This window comes from Anabrus simplex, chromosome 2, assembly GCF_040414725.1.
Source record: "Anabrus simplex isolate iqAnaSimp1 chromosome 2, ASM4041472v1, whole genome shotgun sequence".
NCBI lineage: Eukaryota > Metazoa > Arthropoda > Insecta > Orthoptera > Tettigoniidae > Anabrus > Anabrus simplex.
The window spans coordinates 1,181,244,284-1,181,269,237 of NC_090266.1; the positions used below are offsets into that span (position 1 = coordinate 1,181,244,284).

General features: G+C 42.0%; 1 protein-coding gene across 1 annotated transcript in view; it reads right to left on the reverse strand.

The window, feature by feature from the left end:
• The window catches only part of Delta (neurogenic locus protein delta), a 1,656,387-nt gene that overhangs the window by 1,187,700 nt on the left and 443,733 nt on the right, over nt 1-24,954 (reverse strand). Inside the window, exon 2 of the mRNA XM_067142151.2 lies at nt 19,392-19,431. The gene's annotated coding sequence lies outside the window, so the exon portion shown is untranslated. The remainder of the gene's footprint in view (nt 1-19,391; nt 19,432-24,954) is intronic.

Here is a 24,954-nt window from a genome sequence, read left to right on the forward strand (position 1 = left end):
GTGGTGCCCTTATGTGAGGAACACCATGGGCCTGTGTTGCCTACGAATGGTGCATTTATGTGTAACATACCATGGGTCTGCATTACATGTTATTAGTACCACCATGAGATGAACACCATGAGTCTATGTTACCTGTGATCAGTACCACTATAGGAGAAACGCCATGGTTCTGCTTTACCAGTGATTAGTACTGTTATGAGGGGACGGTGACCTGGATTGTGGACCCCTTTTTGTAACGAGCATCATCTCAGAAAAGAAGGCATTGTGAAGTGGATCCACTTAGTGTCATTTTCCATCATCGTTCGTTTTAAATTTTAGTCAGTGGATACATTTTGAAGTTTTAATTATCGTTTCATTTCGTTGCATCTCGTATTATTGAGGGGCGATAGCCTAGCTGTTTGGCCCCTTGAAAAACAAACAACAACATCATCATCATCATCATCATCATCATCAATATCATGTGTATACGTACTGTATAAATATAAGTTACCAATAACCGAACGAGTGGCTCTGCGGCTCTGCACTTTTCAGTTTGAACACTCGATGCGTTGTTGCCCGCTTGTTGAGCAGCTCCAGTACATGCGTCTTGTGGGAGATCAGTGTCACCATAGTAAACATTGTAAAATGACAAACACTATTATTTTCAGGAGAATCCATACCTTTTCAAATGAGTAAATATAATTAATATAACATTTCTTTCAACCCCAATTCTTCATTAATTGTTATTTGTATATCATTCACGGCCTCATAAACTTAACAACGCAGATTTATTCAACAGCATTAAAACATTGATTCATTCAGATATTATTTCCATTTTCGAATAAAAATTAATATTTTAATGATTATCCCAATAATATATCATTGAAATGGCTATATTGAGGCCTATGTGTGAAAATAAGAGTCCTTCAACTTTCCATCTCTAAGGATACCCGAAATATGGGGCTCGGAAGTAATGAAAAATAATATTGTACGATAATTTTAAGGACTTCTTCTCTGAGTGGTGTTATACCAATCAATCAATCAATCAATCAATCAATCAATCAATCAATGATCTGCATTTAGGGCGGTCGCCTACGTGACAGGTTCGCTACCAATTGTTTGGTTCATATTTACATTTATTTATACTTATTTATTATATTTTCAACGAACTTGGAAATTTATCGCACATTTCCCTGGATAATTTATTCCAATCCCTTACTCCTCGTCCTATAAATGAATGTTTGCCCCAATCTGTCCTCTTGAATTCAACCTTTATCTTCATATTATGATCTTTCCTAATTTTGAAAGCTCCGCTCAAGCTTATTCTTGTAATCTCATTCCACGCCAACTCAGAGAAGATCATTCCTAGGTATTTACATTGTTCCCCATGAGGTACTATCACCCCATCAAGTCATGATTTCGATACTTTTCTGCATCTACTGTACATGTTTTTAAAATTTAATTTTTAAATATCATTTTTTGAACATTTTTCCCCCATTTAATGTCACTGTACTAATTTTCAAGTTCTTCTAAAACAGGTTTATACTATCAAAGCTTCAGTCCATGATCTCACACGTAATTCAAGGTCTTCACCGCAATGTGCATCACGCTACTAATTTTTGCACATTTTGCTAGCAGATGACCTCTGCGCACAAGAGAGTGTACGCCTGCAATGTTTCTTGGACCTATTGTTTCTTCTACATTTTCGCGCACCTGAGTGATGACTCCAAGTTTTGACACAAATATACAGCAACGCCGTGCGTTGTTATTGAAAATAGATTTCTCCACGAATCCCTTTGTTGTCAGAAATGTCATCAGGCAAGGAACGCGACTTCTCTTCTATTAGCTGCGGGACATTGGACACATCCGTGCTTTCATCCAAACATTAAATAAGAATAAAAAATGCAACTGGGCACTTAAAGTGCTCCTTCACGAAATGTGAAGAAGTAAACCATGAGATTGCTTACAATGTACACAATATTTATTACTATAGTTACAGTATATACAAATAAATACATCCTTTGTCAGATGTATTTGAGTTTCTTTCTCTTCAAACGATGTTAGCTTGCTTCTCGAATTCCTCACATCTCATGTCTATAAACGTCTATGGTTTCTTCAGCTGCCGGACTCGTGATTGATACAACCTCAACATATTTTCCAACTTATTAATTGCAAACAAACGACGTTAATGTGTTGGCACACAACATACTCACGTGATTCTTTGTTAGTTAACATAACCTGAAACCGGAAACTCATTGGTTGACTAAATCTACCACTAGCTTTTTTTTTTTCTGGTGGCTTTACGTCGCACCGACACAGATAGGTCTAATGGCGACGATGGGATAGGAAAGTCCTACGAGTGGGAAGGAAGCAGCCGTAGCCATAATTAAGGTACAGCCCTATAATTTGCCTGCTGTGAAAACCGCGGAAAGCCATCTTCAGGACTGCCGACAGCGGGGTTCGAACCCACTATCTCCCGGATGCAAGCTCACAGCTGCGCGCCCCTTACGGTCCGGTACTCTTTTTTAAGATAGCGCTGTGTTGACTCGCGCGCTCAATTGGAGGTTAGCTGTCGTTGTGAATATATCGTGCTCATTTGTACCACGTTCTATTAAATATAGTTTATTATCCACATAATATCAGTCTGATTTCTAATAAGTCTACGAAACCCTCAAAACAATGCGGACATTACCTCTCCAATGACGCAACAGTCCTGAAGGGCCTTGGCCTTCCAAGCGACTGCTGTTCATCCCGGAGGCCTGCAGATTATGAGGTGCCGTGTGGTCAGCACGACAAATCCTCTTGGCCGTTATTTTTGGATTTCTTGAGTGGGGCCGCCATCTCATCATCAGATAGCTCCTCGGTTGTAATCAGGTAGGCTGAGTGGACCTCGAACCAACCCTCAGATACAAGTACAAATCCCTGACCTGGCCGGAAATCGAACCCGGGGCCTCCGGGTAACAGGCAGGCACGCTACCCCTACACAATGGGGCCAGCATAATAGTGACAGCCTACCGCCAACTTTTTTCTGTCGTTCTGTCGGTGAGATTATTTCAAGTCCTTCGATATCAATCAAGAGCCGTGCCGAATTTCCCATACATGTGATTGATGCGTTACATCCCTTGCATTTTCAACGAAAAATTAATATTCATTGCTCATAATTATTTTCATGGAAGTTATTTATATAAAATTCAAACGCACAGTTATCGATACTCAGAGACGGGAGTAACGAGCGCGGCTGGTTAGTGACTGTTACTAATTATTGCCAAACTACTTCAGAGATGGCAGCACGAGGATTGAACCCTTGTTGGTTGTTGATATCTTCCGTGGGGTTGGAATGCGGAACGAAGTGCCACATCCGTCAAGAGGGCGGTGCAAGATGGATTCCTGTAAGTTATAGTGTTGGCTACTGAATGCATGATTCGAAGCAGTGTATCGAATCATTCAAGTGTCCGAGTGAATCGATTCACAGGAACGGCGAGCTCACGGCACACGATTCAGCTTACTCCCAGCGGACAGTGCTGAGTGGCGCACTCACTGGACGTTGACGGGGAGCCGAGCTTCCGCTGCAGCGAGACATACAGTGAGCCATGGTACACCCGAGCACAGAAATGGTGTCCCGATATAAACAAAGCATTGTATCCCCCCACCTCCTCGCTTAACGCATTGCTACAGGGAGACAGCCCGCTACAAGGCTGCTGTGATTGAAATGGGCACTGTGGAGGATGTACAGCAATACACACACTGTGCCTTCAGCACTACCCGTTCACTCCCTTCCCCTTCTTTTCGGTACTGAAGTGGCCTTCAACACTACCCCTTCACTCACTCTCCTCCTTTCCAGTAATGGAGTGGGGCAGTGTTGATTGTTTACGTCGGGACACCATTTCTGTGCTTGCATGTACAATGAAAGAATTGTATGCTATAACGGACTCTCGAGCTCAGCTCATTTGAAAATAATACCCACTTGCTTTCACTGTCCTCTCCTTACAGGGAGGTTTAAATAATAGATGGATTTATTTGCAGTGTTACAAAGGTAGTCAAAACATAATTCTGAAGTAGCTAAAGTAGGTAGGCTATTAGGTTATACTATTTATTAGTTTAATGAATCATACTATTATAACTTAGTTGACATTTGACAATTAAGCTCGACTCTAGCCTGCCCTATGACAATGAGTCACGCTCATGATCATTCAAAAGTACCTGTTTTATATTGGGAAGAAAGGCTCAGTATTCTCTCAGTTCATATGTCACATCGTTGCACAAGACTTCAATCATATGTGGACAGTAAGTGAGCCGACTGACGCAATAACTTAACCAACAGTATGTTGAATCAGAAAACCACCGGGTTACTGTACATCTCGGGTAGCCTATACAAAATATGACGATTTAAAAGCATCGTCAGCTGATAGAAAAATACATGTTTTCAAAAATGAATGAGCGAGTTGGACGTGCTTTTAGTATCGCGTAGCTATGCCCTTGCATTCGGGGGATGGTGGGTTCGAATCCCACCGTTGGCAGCCGTTAAGATGGTTTTCCGTAGTTTCCCCATTTTCACACCAGGAAATGCTGGGACTGTACATTAATTAAGGCCATTGCTGCTACCTTCCTAATCCTAGACCATTCCCATCCTGCGTCGCCGGAAACCTTCGATGTCTTAGAGTGACTAGCATTTTTTTCTAAGAAAGGAGTTCATAGTATGAAGACCAATTGGCAGCTGCGAGCACTGAATGCTGTTGCTGCTGTCTTACCAGTGCATACTACACACATGCAGTAGGAGCGGTGACTAATGTGCCGTGAATCGGATCACTGTATCGATTCAGTAACGTGAACGGAATCAAATGAATCGATTCAGTAAAATGAATCGAATGTTCCATCAGTAGTAAGTTATCGCGCGTGGCGGGATGTGTTCGTTATTTCGTGAAATACTGGACTTCTTGCTTGTGAGTGGTTCTTTTCTTATGCTATAAATGCTGATATACTGTATGACAAATGTGCGTTGTTGTAACATAAATGATTCAGTTTCGTGTGCTTGTAGTGTAAATATCAAACAAGGAAAGTGCGGGAATGATGCGATTTTGAAATGAAATCACACTGATCAGAGAGTAGTTCATCAGGCATGGATGTAGGAGCGCCAGGGTCGCGCGTTTCTACCGCGCAATCCGAACTGAATTCTAACCATTGTGTAATCGAATGATTATAAAGAGAAGCATTGAGTATGATTTCTTTTAAGGAAAAAAGCAGAATTATACGAAGGACAACCGCGTCCAACTGTGGATGTAACTACACATTTAAGTCCTGTGTTCATCATTTCAACACAAATATGTATGAAACAGACCATTCGACTGGTGGATGTGAAATTTTAAATAAACTTTTCTGTCGGCTCTATTTGTTGTTTTCTCTTGTAAAATGTGTTTGGAATGACGGTCTGTTTGCGTTGATGTTTCCAAAAAATTTTTCAGTTACATCCCCTAAACCAGAAGTCAAGAGTCGCCACTGATCAAGAGCGCTTGTATTTGAGCAGTAAGCTAAGAACTCCCGATACAAGACGAAGAAGTACTGAGCCATGTCGCGTTCTGATGTCCAGGCTGTAGATCGAGCTACTCTCTGCCTAGGCGGAAGCTAGACTAGAATAACGCGCGTTGACTAGCCTAGTGTTTATGGTGCGTGGCACTGGCACTCTTGCTCCAAGCTCATGGCACAAAGACGTCAACAGTCTGCTACAACAAACACATCTGGCAGAGAAGTCTGCTGCACGTGTAGCAAGCTGGCCAGCGTTCGACTTAATGACGATGCAATCACATTGCCTATACGAACAGTAAACTGCACTTTTACATACGGCTATAAAAATAAGAGAATCTCTACCCTGCTGGTATTAGTTCTTCAGCGATAAATTTACCCCGCAACTTGCATGAAATATTCGAAGAATTCTGACATAGAGGGTGTCCCAGGGGTAATAGTCAATATTTAGGGATATGATAGGAACGATCATTTGAAGTAAAACACTTCAAATGGACGTATGGCCTATTCCGAATGGTTTTCTACATAGAACACATTTAATGTGCTTGTTTTCGGGCTAGTGGCGCAAGGAACACGGAAGGAAGCGGCTCTGACCTTAAGTTAGGTACCTACTATTCTGGCATTTGCCTGAAGTGGGAAACCACGGAAAATCACTTCGAAGATGGCTGAGGTAGGAATCGAACCCACATCTACTCAGTTGACCTTGCGTCCGGCTCCATGGTTAGCGTACTTGCCTTTGATCACAGGGGTCCTGGGTTCCATTCCCGACAGGGTCGGGAATATTAACCTTAATTGCTTAATTTCTCTGGCACGAGGGCTGGGTGTATGTGTTGTCTTCATCATCATTTCATCCTCATCACGGCGTGCAGGTCGCCTACGAGCGTCAAATCAAAAGGTCCTTCGACCTTATCCTCGGACACTCCCGGCACTAAAAGCCATACGCCATTTCATTTCAGTTGACCTCCCGAGGCTGAGTGGGCCCCGTTCCAGCCCTCGTACCACGCAAACTACTACATCACAGGGACGGACTAAATTCTGTTTGCGTTTTAAATTAGCAGACTCAAAGTCTCACGCTCGATGACACTGCCCTTGAGGCGATAGAGGTGGCATTCCTCGCTGAGTCCGAGGAAAGACCAACCCTGGAGAGTAAACGGGTTAAAGAAAGGAACAAAACAGCATTTAATCCAACAAATAAGCAAGTATAAGTACCAAAAATTCAGTTCCCGGAAGGAAAGCATAATTTAATTATGGTTTTATAATAAAATTATGGTTTCCTTCTGGGAACAGAATGTTTGGTATAAAGGCCAAAGGCAGGCATTTACACAAGTGCAGACAAATGCTTCCCCTAGTGCGCCGTCACTGCATTGTCCTACATAGGAGGCTTGCAGTGGTGTCTCAACGGCGCATTAGCCGCCAGCGTCTTGGAACGGTGTAGCAATCCAACTGATGAGCTCACTGCTACACTAGGGCGAAACGATGGTAACTTAGTGATTTATTATTATTATTATTATTTGCTTTATCTCGCACCGACACAGATAGGCCTTATGGGGACGATTGGATAGGAAAGGTCTAGGAATGGGAAGAAAATGGCCGTCGCCTTAATTAAGGTACAGCCCCAGCATTTGACCGGTGTGAAAATGGAAAACCACGGAATACCATATTCAGGGCTGCTGACAGTGGGACTTGAACCCACTATCCCCTGGGTGCAAGCTCACAGCTGCGCGCCCCTAACCGCACAGCCAACTTGCCTGGTAGATTTCGCGATTGAATAGGCCTAGAAAGCTTAAATGATTTTAAATATAAGTACCTTGGTCGCTTGATTACTGGAGCCCTAGATCCCGATATGGACATCTACATCAGTACAGAAACAGCCTGGACCACATTTTATTCTTTCTCAATCCGTTTATTTCCAGGGATTTCTCGCTGAGTCCGAGGGGACAACTAATCCTGGAGGGTAAACGGACTAAGAAAGAAAGAAGAAATCGTGAAACAGCACACTGTTAAGAAGTTGGAAGCCTTCAAAATGCGGCTTCAACGTGTACGCAATGAATAGATTTTACAATGGGCACACAGTGAAAGGGAACTACTGTTTAATATCAAAATGATAAAGATAGCCAACTTGGGCGAAAAATACACGGTTCTGCAACTTATTTTAAAGGGAAAATTTGAAGAGTAAAGGGGAAGAAGGAGAATAACAACTTGCCTTAGCAGTCTTAAAGACTGGACTGGTATACAGAGCGCTGAACACTTGTAGCATTCTGCTGAAGACCGAGAAACATTAGCTGTGGTGATCGCCAATGCCCATGTGACTGTGCATGGCAGGTAAAAGAAGATAAGGGGCACGCCGTGAAGTGGTCTAGCCGTTCGACATCCAAATAAAGTGTCCTGAGTTCGAATCCCGGCAACTCTGGGCAGGATTTTCACAATGTCCACAGCATTATTGCAAGAGGGGGATCCAGTATTAACCTCTTAACGCCACGCAATTGCAGGAAAGTGGTGGAAAAAATTATTATTACACTTTTTACAGTTAGCTTTAAGGCGCACCGACACAGATAGGTCTTATGGCGACGATGGTGTAGGAAAGGCCTAGGAGTGGGAAGGAAGCGGCCGTGTCCTCAATTAAGGTACAGCCCCAGCATTTTCCTGGTGTGAAAATAGGAAATCACGGAAAACCATCTTCAAGGCTGCCGAAAGTGGGGCTGGAACCCACTATCTCCCGGATGCAAGCTCACAGCTGAGCGCCCCTAACCGCACATCCAAATCGCTCGGTATTATTATTATCATTTAGTTTAAATCTTCTGTGCTATAAAGAGAGACTGATAGCCTTTCCAAGCAAGCAATCTGCAATGAAATACTATTTCTGAGTTAATATTAAGTAACGTGAATAAAAGACGGTTTTTATGGTAGAAAAGTAATGTATGATTAGTGTATCGTAGTAGGGAGCCTTGGCTAAATCTGCATTACGGCTAATTCCGTAGTAAAGGAAATACGACATTACCATGAGCTTTCCCCATCGTAAAGACAAGGCTTATTACAGTAAGTCCTCTGAAAATATTGTACTCTGAGGGTAAATGTTGTAAGCTGTTCAGTAGATCGCTCTGATTGTATTTTCGGGAAACGTGAGTACAGTATTTGGAGAACAGACTTGTTTAAAGTGAGTACTTCTGCAATATTTATTACTACTTTCAAGGAGTGTTGTTAATGAATTCATGGACTGCTACAGAATTAGCTATACCATAATGTGGAATAACTCGGACTGTTGCGCATTTATCCGAAGTTCCTGTGCAAGTGGTACACCTTCCCCGACGATTTAAACTTCGCGTCCTCTATACGGCCATCAGTGACAAATGATTTGAACTTAGAAACTCGTAAGAAATTCCTTCTCCTTCTAATAGATGGCTCTACCATCGATTTATTAGTGTACCCTTACGGACTCAAAACTAACCTAGAGCCTAGAAAATTTCATTTCTGTTATTGGTAAACCTTTTTCTGTGGATTATTTTTTGTTAATGTACCAAAGTTGTCAACACTTCAGCTGGTTCCTCCTCGATTGTAATTAGCCTATCAGATAATTGGAAACATGTTCTCTAGCCAATTAAAACCGGGGGTGTGTACAGGAATTCAGCCTATCACTACAGAGTTCTGGAAGCTTCCCCTTAGGGTATTTTAACAGGGCACTTTAGGGCCCTCTTGTCTGAATCGCTCCATTGCTTGAGAGTACGACTTGACGGAGACCGAAGGGAGTCAGGGGGCGAGGCCTGCGTGAGGAAGATCCAGTGGCACAAGGTAATGGCAGAATTTACCTAGACAAATGATAGCTCCTGCGTGTAGTTTTAGGGCAAGGTTTCAACCTCTTTTCTATTAATGAAATATTGTAAACTGGTGGTTTCAATGTAGAATTTTCCGCAAGTCTGAGGACTGTGGTTTCATTTCCTATCGGAAAATATGTAATGTATAGGAACAAGGAGTGACGACCCTCTGTCGTTTCCCATTCAACCTTGCATTAAAGTTTCTCCTTTAGTCAGCACCGTGTAGTATAGAATTAGCCTCTGTAACATTGGGCCATAAGCCCACTTAGGGTTTTAACAATTTCTATAAGGAGTGCAGGTGTGTCGCCTCCTTGCTTTTTGTTTATGGCCGGTTACGTGCAACCATTTTCTTTTTCCATGAAGACCGTATAGTATGGGCAATTATGCCCCCCGTTTATTCGATAACTGTCTCTGCGTCTTGATTCCCTTCAGGAAGAGTGCTTAATGTTATTGTACTTGTGAAGTAATTGCTGAACACTCTGAAGTGAGGTCATCCGATGGGTTTCCTAGTGTAACTGCTGTATAGCAAAGGGAACTGATTGCCTTTACGAGCCTAGACTGTGGTATTTTGGAGCTCAGACTCCTGAGTAGTGTACCTGCTTAGAGCAAATAATGCTCTTGTAAAAATTGTACCTGTCAAGAACAATAAGGCTCTTTTCTATGTAACGTAACTGCCTGGTAATTATTACAAGTTTCTGTACCTTATATTGTGACCGTGAGGCCACAGCTGAGTGAACAGGTGTTGGTATGGCTTGTGTTCGCTTGTCGGCGAGATGGGGTGTGCGCGACCTTGGGCAAGAACGAGAACGAGTTTTTTTACGTGAAGAGGGCGACCGCCCGGCTAACAAAAATAAAAATAAAAAAATGAAGGTTGGCGAGAGAAAGAGAGATACCAGCGCGTGTCACCTGTAATTGCGAGGAACGATATGAATGAAATATTTATAATATCTTTGGTGGCGTGACATGCATATTTACGGAAGGCTCAAGGATTAAATTAAAATAAACTGGATAAAAAATAGCACATTTAGAGGATATAAATTAAAAACTGAAATTTTGAAATAATTTACACGACCTTGTGGCAAAAATGGTAATGAAGTTGTATATTCGTACAGTAGAAGAATTTAGTATCTAAATTGACTTTACTTCCGTGCATGTGCACCAGACACGATATTTAAGTCATGTGATAAGATTACTCACTCTCACACTCACTGGCGTGTTCCTGGACTATCATCTGCAGTCGCTCAGCGTGGAACGTCGTGAATACTGTCGTCAAGAACAGTGGCTTCACTCCTGTGCTCTACACCTCTGATAATTGTATTCAACTTAAAACAGTGCTGTGATCAGACGTCGAATGTGCAGATATTAATCCCTTAAGTACGTGTCATTTCCAAAATACAGTTACGTGTGTGTTTGGAGTTTATGCTAAAGCACTTTGTGTAAGTTTCAGCTTTCTCACGAGTGGACGCGGAAGACGTGGACGTGATCATTTCCAGAAGAGGACGGAACTTCGCATTATGGATTACCAGTGCTTCACCATGAAGTTCTAAACTATCGACCACCGTTGGCGGCGTCGGGATGCAGATTCTTTCATCCTAGCATGGCTGATTGAGAACCCAGACTTCCAGACGTGAAGATTTCTCCTTAAGTTAAGTCGATTACGTCTCATTTATATCTGTTCTATGTAGTTTTGTTCTATTCTTTCTTTCTTCTCAGCAAGCTATTTTGACACATTTTATGGTTGTATATTTGCTCGAATATGTCGTAAAACTGACACATGCGATTGCTTAATGACCATGTGGCCATGAATTTGACAGTGAGGGTTCCGATAGAGTTATCCATGTGTTATCAACACCATCTTTGCTTATTGAGTGAATTTCGTCACGAATATGAATTAATTTATATCCGATGGATTAAATGGTAGGATATTTCGTCCATATTTTCAATATTTTCCTTGTAATGGAACTTCTACTTGTACCTCGTGTTTGAGATAACGTGTCATCGGGATATTGAGTCTGAATTCTATATACGAATTTAATGTGAATATGTGCATTGGGGGCATGTGATAATTAGTTAGAGTAATTAATCATCGAGACACATTTAAGTGGATATTATGTATTTGTAGGACGATGGTAGGTCCTGATATTTCGTGGTTACACATATTTGAGATTAGGATGCGACAAATTAGAGTCGTCATGGTAGTACACTGTACGTGTGGAGTATATGGAATAATTGTGCATGACATGAATCTTCGTGAAACTGAGCTTTTCACATGTTAATGGATTATTCGCGATGAATGCAGTGTAGTCTAATATTAGTGTCTTCAGATGAAGAAAATGAAAGTCCATGTTAATCGATGTACTTCTTAATTCGTGGGAATATCCCAACTTTTCTCAAGTAATTCAATAATTTCAAGTTGAAGGTACAGGTGAACGTTCGAGAAGGCCTTAGGTCTGAAGAACAGGTCTTCGACGAAATATCTAAATCATATTTGATTCGTGACTATGCAAGCTCATTCGTGATGCAATTTTTCGCTCTCATGAGGTAACTCAATCTTGCTGTAACTCAATAAATCTGTTAACAGGAGAGTAATATGATTGATCGACGCTCGTCGACATGTACATAGTGTAGATATTTTCTTCTTGTACTCACAGTCTTCTTGACAATTTCCGTAGTTAGCTGTAGAAATAGTAATTTGTTAGTAGTTAGAAAATTATTTTCTATGTGTTCTGTTCTGAAAATATGTGACACTTTGACATTATCGATTGATAGTGGACGGGATTTCCACATGGATGATATTCTCCCCATTTACTTACGTTTGCAAGCCCAGAAGGCGTTTTATTTTGTTTAATTATTGATTAGATGCTTAAAGTTCAGTATAAATTCTCACGAAAAGAGATGTGAGATGACGTGAACTGGTATATCCGACGTCTCGGATTAACTTAGAGAAAACCAAGGCAAATTCAACTTTTCATTTTATAATTACAAAATTGTTAAGATAACGACTGTAAATTTTATTTTTGTTATAATTGTTAACTTTTGAATCTTGGATATTTCTTTATTATACTCGTTCTTACAATTACTGCATTTTTTCCAGATTGTCGATGAAGGCTTGGCCCAGACCTCATTTTTCTGAACGACAATTTTTAGTTCAACTTTAAATAAATTATTTAATAACTTTAAAGACGATAAAAAAAATTTTAACTATGTAACACTCTGTTAGAATGTTAGGGAAACAACTGCCGTGTACCATCCCATTAGTTTGCACCTAGGTTTGTTACATCAAGAGCCATATTAAATTCCATAACGTAGCGATCATAATCATAATCACAGATTTCAGGATGGCCAATATTGCATTTAATTAAATAAAAGTGTCATATTTGTTTTATACCTGGAACGTGCTTATTCGATGAACCCTATGATAATCCTGCCACATTCATTTATTTTATAAGCCTACAGCCACCGAACTGAGCACCCCTGGGGTGTCTCGTGTTCGCAGACTGACTATGTCGGGTACAATATTGTTAGAGCTGACGAGCTCATTATATAACCTGTTATATTTGTCTGTTATTCCTTCAGATTTTCTATCTATCAATTTTAAACTAGAAAAAGAAAAGGAAATAAACTAAATTTAAAAATTTGTTGTGTTAAGTTCTGCTCTAGTTAATTCCTTGTCCAACCATTCAACCCAGGCACTTCTCACCACTCTGTGAACCAAAGAAACCCCGAACAAGTATAATTACCATTAAGTGAATTAAGTGAAATAATAAATTATACTATTTTCTTAAGTACTAAATATATATACCGATATAGCATAAGTTAAAAATAGAATGAAGACCGAGCGGGTTAGCCGTGCGGCTAAGGTCGCACAGCTGTGAGCTTGCATTCTGGAGATAGTGAGGTCGAACTCCACTGTCGATAGCCCTGATTATGGTTTTCCGTGGTTTCCCATTGTCACACCAGGCATATGGTGAGGCTTTACCTTAATTAATGCCATGGACGCTTCCTTCCTACTCCCAGCCCTTTCCTATCCCATCGTTGCCATGAAACTTGTCTGTGTCGGTGCGACATAAAGCAAATTGTAAATAATAATAATAATAATAATAATAATAATAATAATAATAATAATAATAATAATAATAATAATAATAAATATTGTGATGAAATAGCGTATGGCTTTTAGTGCCGGGAGTGTCCGAGGACGTGCTTGTCTCGCCAGGTGCTGGTCTTTTGATTTGACACCCGCAGGCGACCTTCGCGTCGTGATGAGGATGAAATGATGATGACGTCGACACATACACCCAGCCCCAGTGCCAGCGAAATTAACCAATGATGGTTACAATTTCCGACCCTGCCGGGAATCGAACCAGGGACCACTGTGATCCGCAGAAGTCTTGATGAGAAATCAGTTAAAATGTCATTCAGCGAATAATTTAACTCGTGTTTTCTCCTGTGGTAACGTCTTAGGGCATACTGCCATGGAGGTAGATGAGAGAAAATGGAGTGCTGGATGCCAGAGAGCAATGAGGCAATCCTTGCTCGCAAGGTTTCCCACGACTCAGATGAGCAAGTTCGGACTTGTTCAGGAGACGAGACAGCCCAAAGTCTTGATGGCTTCAGAAAAAAAGAACGGGTGTTCAAGATTTATGTTACATTCAACTACCGTTTCTCACGCTATTAGTGGAACCACATGAGATCATCAGTGAAGGCGCAGTGCCTTCACAATACTTCCACTAATTTATCTGAGATGTATACTCATGAACGCGCTCCATGTTATGTAAGTTGAAGAGAAGATAACTGTATGCTCCAACTACATCATATCTTGCACTCACTACAGAGTTACGTACATATAAAAAAGAAAACTACCCTTTCTTTCTTTCTTTCTTTCTTTCTTTCTTAATCCGCTTACCCTCCAGGGTTGGTTTTCCCCTCGGACTCAACAACGGATCCCACCTCTACCGCCTCAAGTGCAGTGTGCTGGAGCGTGAGACATTGGGTCTGGAGATACAACTGGGGAGGATGACCAGTACCTCGCCCAGGCGGCCTCGCCTGCTATGCTGAACAGGGGCCTAGTGGGGGGGATGGGAATAGTGGAAGGGATAGACAAGTAATAGGGAAGAAAGCGGCCGTGGCCTTAAGGTAGGTACCATCCCAGCATTTGCCTGGAGAAGTGGGAAGCCACGGAAAACCACTTCCAGCATGGCTGAGGTGGGAATTGAACCCACCTCTACTCAGTTGACCTCCCGAGGCTGAGTGAACCCCGTTCCAGCCCTCGTATCACTTTTCAAATTTCGTGGCTGAGCCGGGAATCGAACCCGGACCTCCGGGGGTGGCAGCTAATCACACTAACCACTACACCACAGAGGCGGACGAAAACTACCCTACTTACCGAAATGACACAGTCGATATGGAGGTTTGAAATAAGTTGAATATTGAAAAATAAGAAAGTGAAGACGTTCCTTACAAGTACTGAAAGTTCATCACTGAAGTGTCAATTTAGTTTCTAAATATTTTTTAAACTTTTTACAACTTGCTTTACCTCGCAACTGACTCAGATACGTCATATGGCGTCGATGGTATAGAGAAGGACTAGGAGTGAGAAGGAAGTGGTACAGCGGCAGCATTTGCCTGGTGTAAAAATGGGAAACCACGCAAAACCATTTCAGGGCTGCCGGCAGTGTGGTACGAAACCACTGTCTCCCGAATGCAAGCTCACAGCTGCGCGACTCTAACCGCACGTCCAACTCGCTCGGATATTATCGTGTGTGGGTTACTGTCGTCACGTCCTGTCCGGCTCCATGGCTAAATGATTAGGGTGCTGTCCTTTGGTCACAGGGGTCTCGGATTCGATTCCCAGCAGGGTCACGAATTTTAACCTTAATTGGTTAACTTCGCTGGCAGGGGGCTGGGTGTATGTGCCATCTTAATCATAACTTCATCCTCCTCACGACGCGCAGGTCGCCTGCGAACGTCAAATGAAAACACCTGCATCTGGCGAGCCGAACTTGTCCTCGGACACTCCCGGCACTAAAAGTCATACGCCATTTCATTTTAGTCACGTCCTAATTCGTAAACCATGGGCAACTGCTTAATACTTTACTAAGTGGTTCTGAGAGTCAGGATACCAGTTGCTACGAAATACGTGTAGACATCTCGGACATATTCTGAGTCATGGCCCTCCTCGTGCTCAGGCGGTTAGGGTTATGCAATCCACCGGTGGTACTTAACCCGTTAAATGAAAGGTACTTACAGAGACTGTCTGTAAGTAGGTAGGATCCCATATAACAGAATTTTTACGAGCACGTGTGGAACGTATAAAGCAAGCCTCGGACCTATGGGAGTAACTTTCATTTGACAGGCGAGGGACTCCATGGAAACAACTCGGTGAACGAAATGCAATTCGACGGGGAGCAATCAATATCAATGTGGCTTATGGAAGAAATGAAGTAGATCTGGCTGAGTCAGCAAAGAACAACTTTATATAAAGATGGAGAAAAAGCGAACATATTATTCGAATGATGAAACGTAAAAAAAAAAAAAAAAAAAAAAAAAGGCGTATCAGAAATGACTCCAAATAAGGACCGATTCAGACAGGGAATTGTACGTAGATGAAAGAAACAGAACTAAACAAATAGTTGTTGAATCCAAGCCGTAGCTGTGGGAAGAATTCGGTTATAACCTGAAATGTCTAGCTTAAAGGGTAGAAAAATCTTTCTTTCTTTCTTTCTTTCTTTCTTTCTGGACAGTAATCAACAATCTTAGAAAGGGAGGAAAAAAGGAAAATAATAGTGTTTTGTGTAAATCGGGTGAACTCATAATAGATCCCAGTGAATCACTAAACAGATGGAAGGAATCATTTGAAAGTCTTCTTGTCGAAAAAGGATTTTTTCTGGTGACGTCACAAACAACGAACTTATGGGGAGGAGGGCATTGTTGTTGGTGAAATTACGGTTGAAGAAGTGGAAACGATGATAAATTCCATTCTCATAAAGCAGCAAGAATAGAGGCAATTAGACCAGAAATGTTGAAATATAGTGGGAAGGTAGGGATTAAATGGCTTCATATGAGTAGAGTAATAAGATTAGCATAGAATGTAGCCTATATACAGTATTTTGCAAGTAGCTTTACGTCGCACCGACACAGATAGGTCTTAGGCCGACAATGGGACAGTAAAGGGCTAGAGGTGGAAAGGAAGCGGTCGCGGCCTTAATTAAGATAGAGTTTCAGCATTTCCCTGGTAAGAATATGGGAGACCACGGAAAACCATCCTCAGGGCTGCCAACTGTGGATCGAACCACTATCTCCCGAATATTGGATACTCCGCACTTATGCGACTGCAGATATCGAGGTGGGTGGCATGGAATATTAGAAAGATACCTTCTGATTGGACGAAGACAGTAATTGCATCTATCTACAGGCTAAGCAATGGAACAGGAAGGACTACCGAGCCAAGGTATTTCATTTATCACTATATCAGGCCAGATGTTCAATGGTATAATGGAAGATAGGGTGCGATCAGTGGTTGAGAGGAAGCTGGATGAAAACCAGTGTGGTTTCAGACAACAGAGGGGCTGTCAGGACCAGATTTTCAGTATGCGCCAGGTAATTGAAAAATGCTACAAGAGAAATAGACAATTATTTTTTGTAGATCTGAAGAAGACCCTTTACAGAGGCATTTATGTTGACAAATGCGCTGCAGTGTGAATTGATGGTAGAAAGAGTTCTTTGTTCAAGGTACTTTTAGGCAAGGCTGTAATCTTTCACCTTTGCTGTTCAATGTTTACATGGATCATATACTGAAAAGTATAAAATGGCAGGGAGGGATTCAGTTAGGTGGAAATGCAGTAAGCAGTTTGGCCTATGCCGACGACTTGGTCTCAACGACAGATTGTGCTGAATGCCTGCAGTCTAATATCTTTCAATTTGATAAAAAGGAGTAATGAGTATTATATGAAAATTAGCCTTTCCAGCCCTAAAGCAATGTCAGTAGGTAAGAAGAAATTAAATGTGAAGTTGGGAATACAAAGCTGGAGCAGGTAGATAATTTCAAGTATTTAGGTTGTGTGTTCTCCCAGGATGCTAGTATAGTAAGTGACATTGAATCAAGGTGCAGTAAACCTAATGCAGTGAGCTCACAGTTGCGATCAGCAGTATTCTGTATAAGGAAGTAAGCAAGTCAGCTGTCGGACGAAACCATCTTTACACTGGTAAGTTATGCTTTGAGAACAACTTTTCTTTAATGGGAGTGAAAGATGGATAGACTCAGGATATTTTATTCAAATGTTAGAAGTAACAGACGTGAAAAAGAGAGGATGTCCGCTGGTACAAACCAGTGGGAACAATGGCAGGAGGGTACTCGTAATGAGGAGATAAAGGCTAAGTTAGGAATTAACTCGATGGATGAAGCTGTACGCATAAACTGGCTTCGGTTGTGGGGTCATGTGAGGCGAATGGAGAAGGATAGGTTACCTAGGAGAATAATAGACTCGGTCGTGGAGGGAAAGAGAAGTAGAGGGAGAGAAGACAACGATGGTTAGACTCAGTTTCTAATGATTCAAAAGTAAGAGGTATAGAACTAAACGAGGCAACATAACTAGTTAGACATAGAGGTTTGTGGTGGCATTTAGTAAATTCACAGAGGCTTGCTGAAAGGCATAAGAGTCTATAATTAAAATGTATATTATCCATTCATTCAACTTCGCTAATCGGCCAACTAGAGACCACGAAGAGCCTCACTTTACATTCTGGCATTTGTTTATTTTCGCTTGATCCACATCGTCTTCATTAGCTCAGTGTGTTTAGCACGACGTTCTTCTGTCCGTTATTATTATTATTAGTCTCGGGAATCGGTGGGATCGGGGATTTTAACCCCGTCTGGTTAATTTCTATGACTCGGGAATGGGTGTTTGTATTTGTCCCAACATGAAAAATCCTCATCGTTTTTCCAGTCATTTGACCGGGTCAGGAATCGAATGAATGATGCTCTCATCTAGTGGCGGGAGTAAGAACTGTGCCGGTTGCCGAAGCCTGTCGCACTCTTCTGCGGCAATGATTAATGACTGACAGATGGAATTAAATTATGATACTGGAGAGTGTTGCTGGATTGAAAGATGACAGGGAAAACCGGAGTACCCGGAGAAAAAACCTGTCCTGCCTCTGCTTTGTCCAGCAAAAATCTCACATGAAGTGGCCGGGATTTGAACCACGGGATCCAGCAATTAGAGGCCGGCGCGCTGCCACTTGAGCCATGGAGGCTACATTTTAAATGACTGAAATCGAAAATTTGGATACACAGTGGTCATATTTACTTAACGTTATTTGCTTTACGTCCCTCTAACTATTTTTACGGTTTTCGGAGACACCGAGGTGCCGGAATTTAGTCCCAAAAAGTTCTGTGACGTGCCAGTAAATCTACCGACACGAGGATGACGTATTTGAGCACCTTCAAATACCACCGGACTGAGCTAGGATCAAACCTGCCAAGTTGGTGTTTTAGTAAAAGCAGATAGCTACGTTACTGGAGAGGGGGGTATAAAGTTGAAGAGAAGTTATATTTGAGGGTACGCGAAAGAAACACGTTGAGTACGCTAGTATAGACGACTGGGTCATTAGCCAGCCGAGTAAGACTAGTAGTGGTCTCACGTGCTACATGGCGGAGGAAATCCATCCGATACACAAACGTGACGTCTGGGAAGCGCATACCAAGGAAAAAAAGAACGCCAAGTGCCATCAGTCAGAACGCAATGGACCTTGGAGGCCATAGAAGCGTGGAAACCACGTCGCCAAAAGCAAGAAACCAGGAAAGTAAAACACCATTGGATATCATCGATAATGACGTCACTTTTATCACGTACTCTATTGGAGGTTTCTGAGCACGAGTTGTCATTGTGATTGGCTAAGAGGAGGGGCTTCAAATTTACTCTTTCCGATGAACATCAATTGAAGCATGACGGAGTTACATTTCGTAACGAAAATGCATGTCATTAGACGATTACCGCGGACTGCCGCCACCAAGCAACCGGTTTTAACCTGCGGTGACCGAACAGGCCAAGCTCAGCGTGTGAAAACATAGCAGTTGGTGGTACTTACCGCGAACTCGTCTTCCACTGCAAGCAGGCTCTTTAGTAACCTGCAACCAAGAGGAAATACATGTCAAGAAATATTCTGGAAATGCACATCATACGTGTACACACAAAAACTAGTAGTTTTTTTTTTTTTTTTGCTATTTGCTTTACGTCGCACCGACACAGATAGGTCTTATGGCGACGATGGGATAGGAAAGGCCTAGGAGTTGGAAGGAAGCGGCCGTGGCCTTAAGGTACAGCCCCAGCATTTGCCTGGTGTGAAAATGGGAAACCACGGAAAACCATCTTCAGGGCTGCCGATAGTGGGATTCGAACCTACTATCTCCCGGATGCAAGCTCACAGCCGCGCGCATCTACGCGCACGGCCAACTCGCCCGGTACAAAAAACAGTAGGCAGACGTTATCTACCATTGCACCAGCAAGGGGAGTAGGCTACAGAACTTGGTCGAGCGATCACGAGGTTAATCTACATTGGTAAAAAATCAATATGTATTTGGAAATTCTCTCGAGTGGGCATTAGTTTTCGAGATGTTAGCATTTCAATTACCAGAATTTGATTTACGTCGACACCGACACAGATAGGCGACGATGGGATAGGAAAGAGCTAGGGGTAGAAAGGAAGCGACCGTGGCCTTACCTCAAGGACATACCCAGCTTACATACCCATACTTTGTGGAAATGGAAAACCACAGAAAACCATCTTCAGTCCTGCCGACAGTAGGATTCGAACCCACTATCTCCCGAATGCAGGTTGATAGCCACATGACACAAACAACACAGCCTCTTGCTCGTTTTATTTTTTCCAAACATCACCCATAAGCTGTCACGTAAGCCACATTCAGAGAAGCGTTCTCGTAAATAGTGGTCAAGATGATGATGGCTGCATAGCGTAAGTTCCACATGTTTGAGTCTACATCAAATAATTTTAAATTTAAATACATTTAAAATGCGTTTATTCCTTGGTCACTCATCTCCTTATTCTTTCCGGATTTTTCCCCCCATTTATCTCGGGTCGGCACTTGGTGCGGATTCAGCCCAGTTTTACGGCCAGATGTCCTTCCTGACACCAATTCTTCCTGGAGGGTTACATTGTCTATTGCGTATTCTTCTTGTGGATTGTAGTGCAACATGTTGAATTAACCGAATGTGTGTCTTAAGACAAACAAAAACGCCTCCAAGCCAGAGAAATTAACCAAAGTTAAAACCCATGATCCAGCCGGGAATCGAACCCGGGGCTCTCTGAACCAAAGACCATAATGCTGACTATTCAGTCAAGGAGCTGGACTAGTGTCCGAGGACATGTTCGGCTCGCCAGGTGCAGGGCTTTTGAATTGACTTCCGTAGGCGACCTGCGCTTAGTGATGAGGATGAAATTATGATGAAGACGACACCTACACTCAGCCCCCGTGCCAGCTGAATTAACCAATTATGGTTAAAATTCCCTACCCTGCCGGGAATCGAACCCTGAACCCCTGTGAGCAAAGCCTATTACGCTAACCATTTAGCCACGGAACCGGACATCGTGCCAGGAATAATGTACAGTTAAAAGTAAGATAAGGGGACATTTTAAGAAAGTACAGGGAAGCGAAAAAATGAAAAAGGAATTTATATAGTTCGATGGTGATTCGAACTCATGCATCTTACATTACGGAGCCAGTGGCTTGTCTGACCACTATGCTACGAGATCATTTATCTGAACACTGGTGTTTGAAAATTGAAAGGCCGAAATTTCGAATTTCCAAATAGGTTTTGATTTTGTACTCATGGAGTTTAACTTTGCAACAGCTCGAGTAAAAGATTTTAACTTCAGCAAAAAACAATGTGTAAGACAATAGTATTGTTTAGATTTATGCTACAACCCATCCCCCCATGGTGCAAAAGCCCCGAAGGGCCGTGGCCTACCAAGGGACCGCTGCTCAGCCCGAAGGCCTGCAGATTACGAGGTGCGTGTGGTCAGCACGACAGATCATCTCGGCCATTATTCTTGGCTTTCTAGACCGGGGCCGCTATCTCACCGTCAGGTAGCTCCTTAATTGTAATCACGTAGGCTGAGTGGACCTCAAACCAGCCCTCAGATGCAGGTACAAAACCCGTGACCTGGCTGGGAATCGAACCTGGGGCCTCCGGGTAAGAGGCACGCACGCTACCCCTACACCGCGGGGCCGGCTTATGCTACAAAGGATTGCAGTAAATAACACTCTACGGCCTCCGGTGCAGGTCATTCAATTTGACGCCCTAAAGGCGACCTGCACGTATGTGAGGATGAGGCCCTACCTAACATGAATTCTAATGTTGAAGACGGCACAAACAAACAGCCCCCCGAGCCAGAGAAATTAACCATTGAAAGTTAAAATTCCCGACCCAGCCAGGATGATAGTGGAGATATGTGTACAGTTTTGACACAATGTTTAAGGACACACTACCATTCTAACACAAGCTACCCTGTCGCTATATTATTAGGTTAAATAAGAAAGTGTTAACTGTTAATTTACAACGGGAAACGAGTACGACGATGGTTACTTTTTACAATAAAATCAAATATTACTGAATAACTAGCTGTGATGCAATTTTGATTTATTGCTGGATTGTTTTCAACTTATTATATTTTAAATTAAGAATGCTAAGATATGCCACGAAAAATTACTTATCAATCGGTCAAGCATTTCCTGAGATACTTTTTCTAGACAAGTGTGGGGGAAATCAGGGTATATTTAATTTGGTAAAACTTTTGAATAGAAGTATGTAGTGCGCCGCGGTTGGTACAGCAGCGTTCCTTGGGATTCGCTCGGGAAAGCGAGACAATTTCGTGTGTGTTAGGTGCTTTCTTTCAAAAGTCATATCAAACAACTTATACACGATTTTCCCCACCCTTGTCTAGAAAAGAAAACCTCAGGAAGTGCTTGGCCTTTTACGAAATAATTCTTCAAGAAATATTTAATTCTTGTTAATTAAAAATATAATACGTTAGACACAGTCCGGCAATAAATCAAAATTCAACCACAGTTATTAAGTTATTTTACAATTTATTGTCAAAAATGTCAACAATCTTGTTTGTTTAGAAATTTATAAGATTTTCTAGAAGGAATAGCCATCGTCGTAGAAACGCCGAGTTTGGGCCAAACAAATACACGCTTCTCGTTGTTAATCAACAGTTAAGAAAATTGTTCTCTAACCTAATAATATAGCGATAGGATCACCTATGTTCAAATTATAGCGTGTCACTAAACTTTCTGGCAAAACTGTACAACATTCCTTCAACTACTCTTGGCGAGAGTGCTGGAATTTCGCCCAGGAAATGAGAGTGTAACGTGTCTGTAAATCTACTAACATACAAACCGACTGCACCAACTTTCGATGCCTTAACCTAGGGCATAGAGAGTAAGCGCCTAGCCAATTGAGCTACATCGACAATCTCTGTAATACCAGCCCGTAGTGTATGGATAGTGTGGCTGCCTCTTACCCGGAGGACCCGAGTTCTACTCCTGGACTATACATGGATTTTAATTCAGGACTGAGTTCACTCAGCCTAGTGAGATCAACTGAGGAGCTGTTCAATACGAGAGAAAGCGGACCCGGTCAAAATAGCAAGCAATACGTCTGAAGATGTCATACGCTGACCATGTAGCACTTCAGTATCTGCAGGCCGTCTGGCTGGGCGGTTGTCTTGGCTGGCCAAGGTCCTAATGGGCTGTTGCGCCATGGATTTGTTTTACATACGTGTATAGATTACATTGGTGTGATAACACAATTACGGATTAATAACACATAATCCATTCCGCGACAACTCTTGTTTGACATCTTTGATAATTAATTCGTTGTTCTTGTATGTGCAGGATCGTTTTGGCAACTCCTGTTATTGCGAGATCTGTAATGATGATGATGATATGTATTTTACGTTCAGTTAGGTAACACACTATATTTTTGCATGGAACTCCCAATTTTTATACATTATGTAAATGTATTAAAGTCACCATAATGAAATAGCGGTTCTTACATTGAATAGACAACAATAAACTCGTAAAATCCGCTGAAAACGATGTAGTTAGGGACTTTGTGCTTTGGAAGACTCAGCAGAAGTTTTAGGATCGAGATTAAACGAAAAACATATGTTGGCTTCTGGTACGTCATTTTCTTGCTATCGGAGTAGAGAAATAGAGTTCGGGTAAATTTCTACTCAAGAAGATGACCTTGTTTTTGCATCGGTGCCTTTTGGACTTATGCCAACTTCCAGTATAAAATATATGTCGGAAGATTGGAGTCCTTCTATCGATTATTCAAAAAGGAGCAAAAAGTAGTAATTCTACACAATGGTAATAAGTATGTTATGGTGTCTCTCGGATATGCGGTTCGTGAATATCTTGAGGTGAACCACAACAAACTTTGCTATTCAGGCTACAAATGGACGATCTATGGTGATTTCAATGTTGCTTGGTCACAAAGTGGTTACACAAACTGTCCATGCTTCCTCTGCTAATGGGTTAGCCGTAAGAGGAAACAGCACTATATGAGGAAAGAACGACCATTGAGGAAAATCTTAGCGCCCTGTACACATACGAACATGGTTCGTCGAACTTGGTTCCTGAAGTTGGCTCGCGAACCAAGTTCGCTTCTCTTTCGCTACACACATGTTCGTTCAGGACGAAGAATTGAGTCTCACACTTGTGGAAATGAGCGCTTCGAAAGTTGCGGCTGCTGTTATTGTTCTTGACAAATTGAGTTGTTTTAGGAAGAAGGAGGAGACGAGTACGTGGTGTAAGGACTAGTTACGGGAAAGAGACAAGTGGTCGCACATGAATCTTTTAAACATGCTCAAAGACACAAGTGAAAAAGACTTTCCATTTTTTTGCGAATGTCAGATATAGAATACAGACATTTTTAAACATGGTTGCGCCATTGATCACAAAGCAAGATACCCATATGAGAAAAAACAATCACGGCTAGTAGCTACACTTCGGTACTCGGTTACGGGAAGAAGAATGGAAGATTTAAAGTGTTAAGCGGCAATTTCCCCTCAAGCTCTAGGAAAGATAATTCCAGAAACTTGTAACGCTATCTACGAGGTCTTCAAGGACAAGTATATAAAAGTGATTTTTTCGGTTCATGGATACTTTCTTGCGACGAACCCGTTTTACTTTTCAACTCTTTAACTTACCTCACTGCCCTCCGGAAACTTTGTTTCAACGAATTAACTCTCGCAGTTAAAAACGCTAAATCTGCCTCGGGTATCTTCTCTCGCATAATTCTCAGTATCTCCTCTAATGCCTCCTCCTGCTTACATCTGGCTGTGTATTCACTTGACTTCACTTTCCAAAGACAACGAAAGCCTCTGAAAGACTACAACATGTGTCAAGAAGCTAGGATGCATGAAGGTCGCAGTGTCAGTCATCTCGAATACTGTACTTACCAACCGCTTGCTGCTAATGCCTCGTCTCATATTATCAACTCAGCCCGTCAAAATCGGTTTCTACAGTTGTTCATACTCTCCACTACACGCGCGCGAACACGATTCGTCGCTGGCAACTTCACGAATTAAGTTCTCCAACTCCACAGAAATCCACGTTCTCCAC